The sequence below is a fragment of the Impatiens glandulifera genome, chromosome 1, assembly GCF_907164915.1.
Source record: "Impatiens glandulifera chromosome 1, dImpGla2.1, whole genome shotgun sequence".
Taxonomy (NCBI): domain Eukaryota; kingdom Viridiplantae; phylum Streptophyta; class Magnoliopsida; order Ericales; family Balsaminaceae; genus Impatiens; species Impatiens glandulifera.
Genome location: NC_061862.1, coordinates 112,040,877 through 112,053,351, shown reverse-complemented (window position 1 = coordinate 112,053,351; position 12,475 = coordinate 112,040,877). Strand labels below are relative to the sequence as shown.

Sequence of the window (12,475 nt, the reverse complement as noted above, 5' to 3'; positions counted from 1 at the left end):
CACGAATTCGGGTTGTTGAGTGTTCGACTCGATATTGTGCCACCTTTAACACATCTAGAAGGCCATTTGGAGTAGAGAACCAAAGTTAGAGAGAAGCAAGAGCAAAATAAGAAAATACCATTGTTGTTCTTGGAGCTTTCGGATTTTTGTCTTTTAGAGTTAGAGACCTAGGTTAGTGGTGGGATCAACTTGAGCATCTCCTTTGAGTCATTTGTAAGACTCAGGTTGAAGGTTAGTTTAACTCCTTGCTAATATTATTTTACTGTTTTTTATAAATTAATATAAACAATATGACATCACATCTTTTCTTTTCAGGTAGGGTTACTTCTATTTTCGTCTTTCACATCTTTTCTCTTATGTTATATTTTGAAATATTATTATTATTGAAAGTTTATTTGTTTTGGTATTTAATATTTTAAAATTATTATTATTGTATGTTGTTTTTGTTTGGTATTTAATATTTTAATAATTTATAACTCTAAATATATGAATTATTTTATTTTATTATTTATATTTTAAATTGTTATTCGGTTTTGGTGCACCGCTGGGAAACTCTATTCGCGATTGGGACGGGGATGATTTATATTTAAAAATCAAGTTGAGAATCATAGTGGGGTGGGTAGATTTGAGGCGGGGATAATATTGTCATTTTCCGAACTGAACCGCCTCATTACCATCCTTAGACACCAAGCTAAAATAGTTCTAATCATTTTTTTTCATGACATATTCTTTGTTAAAACTTTCACGGCATTCATTTTTCTCTCTTATTTTAATTTAAACGGCAAACAAAAGAAACTTCAAAAGTATTTATGTTATAACATTCTAAGCATGTGTTTTTCTCTCATATTTTTATTTGAATCGCAAAACAAAAAAAAATAAAAAAGAGTTAAGCTATAACATTATAGGCAAAATGTTTTTCTCTTATTTTGATTTGAACTATAAAACAAAAGAGACTTCATAAACAATTATGCTCTCTTATTTTAGCTAAAAAAATTTATAAGTGCGATTTCAAAATGATTTAAGTCACACCTGGTGGGACTCGAACCCACAATCGCTTGATTAGAAGTCAAACGCCTTATCCATTAGGCCACGGGTGCTTTTGATCAATAAGTTATTTATATTATTATTTGTTAGGTTCTTTAGACTTGGGCTCCATATATTCATCTTTCTTTGTTGTTATTATTTTTTTTGGCTATAATATTTTTCTTAAGGGGATATTTTTTTTAATGACCCATTTAGCAAAAGTAACAAATAAATCGTGTGAAACTCATAAAATATACAACATAATAATATTATTTGTGATAAGTTATCCAAAAATAATAACTAGAAAACAGACCATCATTACAACCATCAAGTGAAAAATGAAGTAACCAAAGAAGAACATTCCATACTCATGCCTAAAAAATCCGTCCTCTTTTCTGGCCTAGCTATTGTTGCTTACAAATTTTGTAAGCTTCTCTTTCATTTTGTATTTTTAGTCTTCGCTCCTCTAGTTGTATGATGAGACCAAATCCCTACTAATAACAAATTTCTCTATCCCATATTCTTCCGAAAACCATGCCTCAAATTCTTCAAAAGGGAAAGACACAAACTCAATTTCCAGAACCATTTTTGATCTTTGTTCTTTCCCTTCTTTCTCAAAGTCTTCTACAATAAGAATATAAGATCATCAATCAATTGGATTAGTGTTTGATGATCATGCTAGTCCACCGCTCCCGTGGGGCCAGGACTCTCTTGATCAACACTTACAACCTCAGTGATATCCCAACGCATACAACTTTTGTTGCACAAGTTGTATCCCTTGGACCCTTACCACTGTGGTAATTCCATGATCACCATGCCACATTTACCCTTGAGGGATCAAAGCATCATCCGTGTAGTCTTTTTTTTTCAACAAACATCTAACATTAGTGAAAACACAATGATCAAAATAAATTAGAGAAACATTGTAGCCAAAGCTATTTTAGACAATGGTAACCATCTGCACTTGACAAATAACAGAAATAATATGGGCTAAGATATTAGAATGATAACTACTTTAAAAATCCAAAGATTGTTCATCAAACGCTTGGACAAGGTCGCCAAATAGATGTCATAAATGAAACACTAACGTAACGACATAATCGTAAGGCTAGGTCAAACATCAAAGGAATCATTGTCATCCTCAAACTATTGAAAGTCACACGATAAAATAAACAAACAAGAAACAAACCATTGAATATCAGATCTGTAACCAACAAAGTTAAACTATCGTGCACTTGGGATCATATTTAGAAATGAATATGTCGGGCTGAATCCTCACTCAATGGGTAAAATCTCGCTCCACTGTGGACGAAACTGAGAGAAGGGACTCTGCCAAGTCCACAAAAGAGTAACGAACAATCTGGAAGAACCAAGTCCCTACGAGCTTATAGAATTCAAGATTGAACATCACAAGTTTTTTTCTTATAGACCTTAAACCAACAGAGCAGTCGATTATATGAATAAGAACATAATCACCATTTTTAAGAAGACGGCCCAAACTTATAAGGTTATCAAACGACTGCTCGTACATCTACAAGTGAAACACCTTATTCTTTGGTCTACGGTATGGAGGTTGTTCAACCCATTAAACTCAAATTACCTACTCTAAGGATACTTGTTGAATGTCATTTCATCGAGGAAGACCGACTAAGATCTCGATTCGATCAATTATCCCTCATGGAGGACATAAGGCTTGACGCTTTGGGAAAAACCCAAGCCTATTAACGATATATGTCAAAAGATTTCAATAAGAAGGTCAAGACTATACATTTGATTACCGGAGACCTTGTTTTTCGCAAAAATCGATAACTTCAAGACCGTAGAAGAAAATTCCAACCGCAATGAGAAGGACCTTATGTCATCAAACAAGTTTTCTCTAGGGGTGTTATTCGCCTATCTTCTCTCGACAACGATGAATTTTCTACTCCGTACAATCTTGACACACAAAACAGTATTATGCTTGAAAGCAAGCATTCAAAACTCAGACCAAGACATCTCTTGAAATAATGATTTTCCCCGGCGAGCCACGCATTAAACATTCTAAGACCCTGATTCCATACTATGGGCATTTTTTGGAAAAATGCATCAATTTTTTATTGTAAAATCTTTTAGTCCAATTTCTAAGGTTCTCTTTTGTGATACTGTGTTTAGACTCGTGATTTGATTCACAACATTAATATTTTGAAACGTGGTTCTAAATACTTTAGCTTCCACTTTAAGATGATACCTTTCGAATTCGTATTTTGAAACCCTTCAACTCAATTCTAAGATTAAAGTTTCAAAACTCGTTTTCAAAACCCTTCAGCTTGCGCTAAGGTATTATGTCTAGCATTATGTTTTTTTGCGATATCCATAATCGAACTACATGCGGAACTGATTCCCTATTTACAAGGATATGTAGACAACCTCCTAGTAGGTTCGATCATCTATATTGAAACATTCCCTTTATATGAACGAAACCTTAAACCCTCAGTCCATACTAGGAGCATTTTTCAGAAAAATACATAAGAATAATTTGCAACACATGCATCATTTTATTTTGATCAAGAATATATTTTTTATGTGACTTCAAACTATGACTTTTGGTTTTGAAACAAAATAAATTGAACTACCTTTAGACCTGATTCCTCTTCCACGAGAATAAGTATTCAACTTATCAAATAGGCTCGATCAAAAATGCAAAAATCTTATTGTTCTAAAGTAAAAGGAGATCAAGATCCCCCATTGGAAACCAAAAAGGACACAATAAAACGAGTAAGTTTTAACACTAACTCTTAACATATGTATTGTTTTAGATGCAAAGTGAGTTTGAAAACCTCCAAAAAATTCATACGAAGGAGTATCTATTTTGAATCATTCTTGCATATTGCGATCGTGAAACTCTTCTAGACATGATGAAGCTCATTGATTTCCAAACTTAGTGTCAAGCCAAGTAGATTATAAAAAATGTTTGACTTATAAAAAAAGAAGACAAATAAGATAAATTAATTTGAAACTCTGAGCAATTGATTAAGAGAATTAATGAGTAAACTATGCATTAAAAGGTTGAGAAAGTGAAGACACTACTAGGCAATATCGCTAAGTATGTCGATCTGCTATACCGATGATACTTCAAAATAAAATAGAAGAAAAGACAACAATAAAAATGCTTATGTGAAGGTTGAGGCATAGAATCACACTAGACAATCTCGCTAGGTGTGATGATACTACTAGATACACCACGATTGCTAAAAAACATAGGGATATCGAACAACTATATGCACATCAACGATTCAGAGCCCATTTGTATTGGACTATAGAATGGATGTCATACAACCAATCGAGATCAAGTTTCCTACCTTGAGAGTAGTACTCGAGATCCGAGTGGTGGAAGAAGATTGATGCAAGTCTCAATACGACCAACTAGCCTTAATGAAAGACAAAAGATTAGACGCACTATGACATACTCAGATATTTCAAATTGGGATGGCTCTAATCATCTAAGAAAGTGATCTAGTCTTGAAGGAGAATCTATGGATACTAAACCCTAGGGGCACGTTTTAAACCCCATATGATCGAAGGACCATACCTTGATAAGAAGGTCCTATCAGGCAATGCTAGAAACTATAGACGAGAGGAACTTTTAGCATCATTCAACGTCAACATGCTCAAAAGATACTTTGTCTAGAGTAAACAAGATCATATTGAAAAAAGACATATCTTGTCAACAATTTCGAACAAAACCTAATATTATCCCAAGTGTTCAGATGATTTCTAACCAAAAAACTGATATGTCAAGGGGAATTTTTATTAAAATAAAATGATAAAAAAATAAATTAAAAAATAAAAAATACTAAACACTTGTGAACGCAACCACATTCGGGCCTGATTTCTCATTTAATGAGAATACATATGTAGTTTGTCATGGGCTCGATCTCAATAAACTCAAAAACACAAAACTCATATGTCATTACTAGGGGCATTTTTATTAATATAAAAATGGTTTAAAACAAAAACAACAAACAACGACATTTTCTATCCCATTTTATAAACTGAACTATGTTTGACATGATCTCTCATTATTATGAGAGTATGTAGGAACCCTCTCGCGAGGTGCGGTTAAAATAAAAATAAAATACGTTTTAGTCATGGGATCAAGAAATGATGGCAAACTATAAACCCTTTAGCCCAAAAGATGAAACATGGAAAAGAGATTTAAGAAACGAGTTAGGATACAAGAAAAGCCATGTGTTCGGTTGACTATCTCTTGACGAGCTGATGTAACTTCTGAAATTTGAGGAAAGTGTTTTCCAAATGAATATTTCTCAAACTCTACGTAAACTTAAACTACTGATATTTAAGAGAGAGCTCGTGGAAGATAAACGTCCAAACTCAAAACTATATTGTCAACAAAGGTGGTATCCCATCTCAAACAAAGGTCACGTACAAGATCCTAAGCCTCAAAAGAAAAATAAATCGTCATAATAAACAAGAACGTGTTGTTTAAGATAAGAAAATCTCCACTTATGTTCATCTAGACTCTTTTCCAGTTTGCATAAAACAAAAACAAAGTGTTTTGAGTTTAACGGATACACCCTAGTCATGAAGAAGAAATGCATCAAGAAAAATAAAAATACTCATAGAGGTTGAGATATTGAAATCACTATTTGTTTTTCATCTAGACCCTTATCTAAGTAGCACATAAAAGAACAAAATTGTACTAATTCTATTAGATATATCCCGAGTATAAAAGAAGCCAAAAGGACATAGGTTTCAAATTATGTTGACCTATAAATCCAAGAAGTGAGACTAAACCTCTTGGTGCATGGTTAAAAAATTAAGCGTAATATGAACCTTAAAATGATATTCGAGCAAGTAAATTCATCAAAGAAAAACTCAATGTAAAGTGTTTGTGCAAGAGATCGGATCCAGAATTGACAACATTCATCTCAAAGAACATCGGTTGCATATGGTTTCCTCTTGAAACATTCTGAAGAATGATGTACATAACCATTTTTTGAAGATGTTTTTATCTAATGTTGCTAAATGTCAAAGAATAGTGTAAGAGACGTGAACACATAGAAAATTAAAAAAGGTCTGACCTCTTACTTGAATGTAAATGACGAAAATAACCAAAAGACTTTATGTCTCTACTAGGGGGATTTTATTAAGATAATAAATGAATCGAGAAAAACGTAATATATTTGGGGAGTTGTATTAGACAAACCATTAGAAGTCTTGTTGAGGAATGGTCAATCAATGACTATTGAGTAGAAGGATCGCCAATTTTGAGAGCAACGCAACCAATTTATCTTGAGAGTTGTATTTGACACCTTTGGGAGTTCAGTTGAAGAATAGTTAGTTGATGATTATTGAGTAGATAGACAATCTATTTTTGAGAGCAATACAACCAATTTATCTTGGGAGTTGTATATGACACATTCGGGAGTCTAGTCAAAGAATAGTCAAATTGTGACTATTAAGTAAATAAATAGCTGCTTTTCGAGAGCAACCCAACCAATTTATCTAGGGAGTTGTATATGACACATTTGGGAGTCCTATCGAATAATAGGTCGTAGATGACTATTGAGTAAATAGACAACCACTTTTTGAGAGCAACATAACCAATTTAGCTAGGGAGTTGTATCTGACACCTTTGGGGGTCCAATCGAAGAATAGTTAGTTGACAACTATTGAGTAGATAAAGCGTCGCTTTACAAGATCAACGAAACCAATATATATGGGGAGTTAATGACACCTTTGGGAGTCTAGTCGAAGAATAGTCAACTGAAAACTATTGAGTAGATAGACAACCGCTTTTCGAGAGCAACAAAACTAATATATATGGGGATTTGCATGTGACGCCTTTAGGGGTCCTATCGAAGATTAGTCAGTTAACGACTATTGAGTAGATAGACAATCGATTTTTGAGAGCAACACAACCAATTTATCTTGGGAGTTGTATCTGACACCATTGGGAGTATGTTCAAAGAATAGTTAATTGACGACTACTAAGTAGATGACTAACCAATTCTCGAGAGCAGCGAAATCGATTTATTCAGCAAGCTGTGTTTAACTCTACGGAAAAGATGAAATCAAATCCACGATAAGTAAGCCTTCAACCAAATTTGACAAGTGAAGAGTTGTTACATGAGCCTCTTGAGAGACTCGTTAGGTTTGTTCTCTTTTCCTTTGTCGAAAATAAACTATAAATTGAGAGTTTCAATGCAATGCCTATTTATCAAGTTTGGGCATGTGTTTGATTAAAATCGAGTATTTTCTCCAAACTTTGTTCAAAAAATGCATTTTGTAGACACTCATTTTTCAGTTCCTAATTATATAGTTTTTATATTTAATAAATCTCGAGCCTATTGTTATATTGAATCCATATATGGGCTTATTGCAGTATTATTAAATAAATAATTATTTTTCTAGTCATTGTCGTGTTGGATAGATTCCCGAAAATATTAATTTCAGACTCTAGATAAATAATTAGTTATATTTGAATAATTTAACTCATTATTGATATTTTATGTTTATTAAATAAATAATAATTTTCCGAGTTATTGTCGTGTCAATCGAACTCCGGAAATATTTATTTTGGGGTATACAATAAAAATATATATAATAAATTAATAAATTTGTTAAACTGAAATGAATTTATTTAATTTTAATGTTTTTTTTAGGACGTTAGGTTCCGCTTCTCTTTCGGAGTGCGACTAATTCTTACGAGTTAAACACATAATCTGTAAATCTACTCAACTAATTTAACTAAACGAGCAAAATTTATCATTTGACAGGCTCAAACCTAAGACCTCGAAAAGACTGGAATACACGGACATATGGGTGTATCCACTTTCTTTTAAGTGTTAAAGTTATTTGATTTGTTTTTTTTAGATATCTTGATAATAAATATATAAATGAATAAAAAAAAGAAGGAACTAGTCAATGGGGGCAAGGGACAGATTTATTGTATCACATCTAGTGCTCATGTGTGAAAGTGGGACCGACTCTAAGTGTAAAATAACCCATTTGTTAAGAATGGTACATCTGCCCCTAGAAGCAAGGGAGATCTTGCGTGCAACCAAATTTTATTTTTCTAAAAATATTCAAACGGACATAAATTTTGATTGGGAGCTTCAACTGATCCTAAAAAAAACTAACCATGGAAGCATGTTGAATTCAAATATTCCAGCAAATTTGACGAAAGAGAGAAACATATTTTCAGTTTTGGGCCCTACAAGTTTATGTTGTAGACAGGGTTTTCCTATATTATCTAGGTTAAACCTAGAATGGTTTCAATGCCTCTCTTTTAGTTTATTTATTCATTGCTTTTAGTTTATTTATAAATAGAGAAATAAATGAGAACTAGAATGACCACTTCACATTCATGGTCCTTCGCTTAAATTCAAAGCGTTTTAAAATGGAATTGAATCCGTGACATTTTAGTCTCTTAAGTTGACTCTTACTACTGAATTACTTTGGTGGGTAAAAAATAAAAAATAAAATAAAAAGAGATTTTTATTGAACACCTCCTTATACCCTCTAGACTTGGGTTTTGATTTTTCGGGAAATTTGATCAAATGGCCCTCAAAAAGGGTTATTCTCATATTTAACCTCAAAAATATCAAATTTTATTTTTAACTTTTTTATAAAAAAATTCTCTTTTTACCTTTACTAACCTCTTTTTTTTTCTTCTTCTTTCTTTTCCTTTTCCGTTCCTCCCATTTCTCCTTCCCGTTTTCTCCCCATCTCTTCCCGGCGACATTGCTCCAGCCCCAGCTGTCGTCCCCCTATCTTCCCCGGCGACCTTGCTCTAGCCTCAACCACCGTTGCTCCCTGGAATCACAAACAGGCCGACTCCCGACGGCTGCCAAGCCTTGGAGATGCTGAGCCCGACGTTCGCCCAACATTACTAAGGTTAGTAATGCTTAGTTAGTTCTACTCCCCAATGATTTTTCCGTCTTTTGCATGTTGAGTATGAAGTTTTATGGTTTTAGGTTTTAGTTTAGGATTTAGGTTTTAGGGGTGGGGCTTGGGCGTGGAGCGTGAGCTTGGGCGTGTATTTAATTGCAATTCAATTGCGTACCACGCAATATGTAAAACGAATTTAATAAATTTATTAATAAGCGTGGATAGCTCAGTTGAGAGAGCGTCTGACTGAAGATCTGAAGGTTAGGCGTTTGATCCACCTTCACCGCAAAAGTTTTTTTTCTATTAGAAATTTTAAACAAACCATGTGACATCCCTGGTAAAACAGAGTTGTTATGCTGTAATGGATTCCTTATCTAAAATTGACCTTTAGATTTTCACCGGGAATAATGTTTTTTACCTTCAGATTCGATTTCAAAACCTCTAATTCGAATCGCAATCAAACAGGTTCATCACCGAGACCACAAAATAAGAATAAAGTGAAAGTACCGAAGAAAATGAAGTCTATCAAGTAAGTAGCTAGTAAATCGATGCGATTGATTATATGGAATTGAAGATTAATGAATTGACTATTTAGGTTACCGTTCTATAGAAGATGGCCTCACGGTGAGATTGCGAGGAGAGAAACGGTATCGCTGGATATAAGTAATTGTAATGATCTGAGTCTTGATTTGAAGAGCGACGCGAATTCAGTGGAAGGCGTTCGATCTCAATCTATGGATATGGATTAAGTGTCTTCAGTACTATCAGCACATAGTATAAAATTGCCAATTATGGTTTATGGTATCAATTTAGACGACTTGCGAAACTTCCATGAAACTCGTTTTTCATTTTACTATTTGGCTTTTTGGGTGGAGAACTATACAAGGAGATATGTTTAAAATGCATTTAACTGAATTGCCTGGTAAATGTCATATTTCACAATGATATCCTAGGACTCTGTCTTGAAGGTGTGCTTCAATGAATTTTTTCATTCAAAATTTTATGACTGCAGCAGTGTTTTGTTCCAGCTTGAAAATTTTATATTTCACAATGATATACTAGGACTCTGTCTTGATGGTGTGCTCCAATGAATTTTCTCATTCAAAATACTATGACTTTAATAGTGTTCTGTTCTAGGTGAGAAATTTTATACTGTTTGGAAAATTATGAACCAATTAGTGAATGGAGTAAGAGGTGTTAGAAGCTCCTTTGATTCATGTGACTTGTGATGATATGATATACCGAGTGCGAATACTCTAGAGCTCCATGGAACACCCATGTTTTACTTAATTCTGCAGCTCATATTTGGCTTCTTTGACAGGGAGGGGTGGAAAAGGCAATATGTCTAAGAATACATTTTACCATTCATGGATGTTATAACTGAATTCTCTCTATATTCTACCTGGGAATTTTCATATTCCACAATGATAGACATTTAGCTCTTTGTCATGATGATGTTTCAATGGATTTTCTCATTCATAATACTAGGTCTGCAAGAGTGTTAATGACGTTCTGTCTGATATGAACCAATTAGTGAATGGGTAGGTGTTAAAAAATTCTTTGATTTCTTCTGTTTGGAAATTGTCTTGCACTCGTTTGTTAATGCATAATGTGTCCACAATAAATGCATAAGAGAGTGTATTGTGTTTGGGCATACTTTGGAAGAAGGAACTCTGCTAGCGGCTTATGTTGGAGTTTTATTTGATGCTATTATTTTGTCACATATATACTTCAATATATTTGTATTATTGTTATTAAAAATAACTGTTAATGTTGTTTCTAAAACATTTTGTTCTATTTGAATTGATATATGAGATCTTTTTCATTTATTGAGATGATGCGTTTTTTTTCCTTCATTGTCTTTTTTCTAAGAACTTTTTCTTCTAGTTTTTAATGTTAAATTTTAATTTGTATACTTTTAAAATACTCTAATTTGCATTACAAATTAACAGTTGTGGCTTAACATAATTTTGTTTGCATATATTTATAATAATAACAGAAAACAAATGACTACACTATGCATGGAACAATTAAAACATAAACATTTATATAATTTACTTAAACACAAACTTGTTTGTAAATATGTTTTACCAGGGATGTCACATGATGGTTTGTTTAAAATTTCCAATAGAAAAAAAAACTTTTGCGGTGAAGGTGGATAGAACACCTGACCTTCAGATCTTCAATCTGACGCTCTCCCAACTGAGCTATCCCCGCTTATTAATAAATTTATTAAATTCGTTTTACATATTGCGTGGTACGCAATTGAATTGCAATTAAATACACGCCCAAGCCCACGCCCAAGCCCACGCCCAAGCCCACGCCCAAGCTCACGCTCCACGCCCAAGCCCATCGGGCTCAGCGTCTCCGGGGCTTGGAGATCGTCGGGAGTCGGCCTGTTTGTGATTCCAGGGAGCAACAGCGGCTGGGGCTGGAGCAAGGTCGCCGGGGAAGATAGGGGGACGACGGCTGTGGCTGGAGCAATGTCGTCTGGGGAGTCGCCGGTGAAGAGAGGGGGAGAAAAGAGAAAACGGGAAGGAGAAATGGGGGAAAAGAAAAAGGAAAAGGAAGAAGAAAAAAAAAGGTTATTAAGGATAAAAATGGAAAAAAAATTTAAAAAAAAGGTTAAAAATAAAAATTGTTTTTTTTAGGTTGAAAATGGGAATTACCCTCTTTTGAGGGTCATTTGATCAAATTTCCCGATTTTTCTACGCAAAACATCAAGTTTGTCTTCTTGGAGCCTAAACTTAAGTGTTTTGCCTTGGATTTTTGTAACACAAGAATATCCATAAACTATAAGGAATCTTTTCTATTTCATTCAAAGTTTGTATTTTTAATTTGCAATAAATCTTTTACTATCTTTAAATGATTTGTTTGTATGTGGATTAAATTGTGAGTTAAATTAAAGTAGTTTATAAAGTTGATGTATAACCACAATCAAAAAAATCAGCCTAGAATAAAAAAGTTCAAATTGATTAAAATGTTTTAATCTGTGAAAATCATGTTTTTGGGTCCTTGTTCAAGGACCAGGGCTCAAGAACAGAACATGTATGTTATTGTATATAAATAAATGGGATACTTGTTGCCCCTAAAAAAAACTTTGGTATGACTTTTAATTTTTATAAATTTTATTCAAGGAATGTTCTTCATGATTATTTTTTATTAGGCATGTTATGGATTGATGTTACGAATATATTAAGTAACGTTTGTGTTCAATTAATTTTTGATTTATAGTAGCTTTAGGTACAAGGTCTTCTTGGTATTCTTAAGCATAGGACAGTCGACTGAGAGCAATCGGGGAGCAATCGGGGAGGGAAACCTACGACTGAGAGCCTGCCCGTGGCCTAGTTTTTAACCAAGGAAACTAACAACAGTCTATATTCCGACCGATGTTGGAATCTCTAGCGTCATTTCCGACCGAGGGAACGACCGAGAATCACTATTGGCCCTGACCGAGATTTCCCTACGCACGACTGAAGCAACGACCGAAGCAACGACCGACGCCACGACCGAGTTTCTTTGCGCGTGACGATAACTCGATCTAACCCGTGACCCTGAT

At 34.0% G+C, this 12,475-nt stretch overlaps 2 non-coding genes across 2 annotated transcripts; both read right to left on the bottom strand.

The window, feature by feature from the left end:
* Positions 1 to 1,024: 1,024 nt before the first annotated feature.
* Positions 1,025 to 1,097, bottom strand: TRNAR-UCU. Its single transcript has one exon. It is a non-coding gene; the product is annotated as a tRNA-Arg (tRNA).
* Positions 1,098 to 11,060: 9,963 nt separating this feature from the next.
* TRNAF-GAA lies at positions 11,061 to 11,133 on the bottom strand. Its single transcript has one exon. It is a non-coding gene; the product is annotated as a tRNA-Phe (tRNA).
* Positions 11,134 to 12,475: the final 1,342 nt, after the last annotated feature.